The sequence below is a fragment of the Pseudophryne corroboree genome, chromosome 6 (assembly GCF_028390025.1).
Source record: "Pseudophryne corroboree isolate aPseCor3 chromosome 6, aPseCor3.hap2, whole genome shotgun sequence".
Classification (NCBI taxonomy): domain Eukaryota; kingdom Metazoa; phylum Chordata; class Amphibia; order Anura; family Myobatrachidae; genus Pseudophryne; species Pseudophryne corroboree.
Window position 1 is genome coordinate 819417203 of NC_086449.1, and position 1043 is coordinate 819418245.

The window sequence follows — 1043 nt, forward strand, 5'->3', positions numbered from 1 at the left end:
GCCACCCTGGTGAAACGGTCCGTCTGTGCTCAGTGATGCTGAACTCTTTCTAGCTCAGATCACTTTTGGGACTCCCTGGTATTGTATGTGCCCATTTGGACTCCAGTTATTTAACTGATACTGATATATAATCAATATTGTTTTTTTCCATGTTTGCTATTTTTGATCCTTAATTATTGTTCTAAACCATTTTCTGGTATTTCCTTTTAAGTGTAATACTTTTTTGCAGAATCCTTTCTGCATAAACAGGGTCTTATACCCATTTTGGTAAGCCTTTATCATGCAGCCTGTGTTTATTTTCCTTTTTCCAATTAATCGTTGATTTCATGATTGTTTTATTTCATAATTTACTTAATTTTTTGTTAATTTGTGATCTCACCACATTACCATTTCTTCTCCTTCTTCTAATTTTCCCACCACCCTTTTTTTTCAATAGGTAAGCCTAACCCACCTCTCTCATCCACTGTCCGCTATATATCTATATAAGACAGTGGACAGCAGAAGGCAGGGTTTCCTCCCTATTCTGAGCATATCTCACTTCTATTTTTAGTACCCTCTCATCCAGATGCGAGACCACTCTCTGCAATGCTCACAGCAACAGAGAATCTGCGCTAGAAACTGGACAGCAGAAGTACCTTGTTGCTCACTACTCATTACACTCTCTCATTTGTGTCCTAGTGTTTATTACTGCCATATTTCAGCAGCAACGCCCAATCTCATCCGACCTTGGAAGCTAAGCGCTGATAAGCCTGATCAGTACCTAGTAGGGTGACCTCTTGGGAATATCAGGTGCAGTAAGATTGTGACCTCTGATCACAAACAGCAGAAGTGTTAGAGCAACTTCTGAAACTTACCTATTCCTTATCCAACTTTCCCGCAAACCTTCTATTTATCTACAATTGGCTTTGCCTTTAGGCTTATTTATCAATGCTCTTTTGTATCTTTAATAATCATACTTTTATCTTAAATGCTTTGTTATCTACAAGGATCTAGCCTTTTAGCAAACAGAATCTCTACCAGGTGATTACCCTCAGTGATTTGAC

General features: G+C 38.5%; 1 pseudogene; it reads left to right on the plus strand.

The window, feature by feature from the left end:
- Window positions 1–682: 682 nt before the first annotated feature.
- On the plus strand, window positions 683–801 carry LOC134937174 (5S ribosomal RNA; annotated as a pseudogene).
- The last annotated feature ends 242 nt before the right edge of the window (window positions 802–1043 follow it).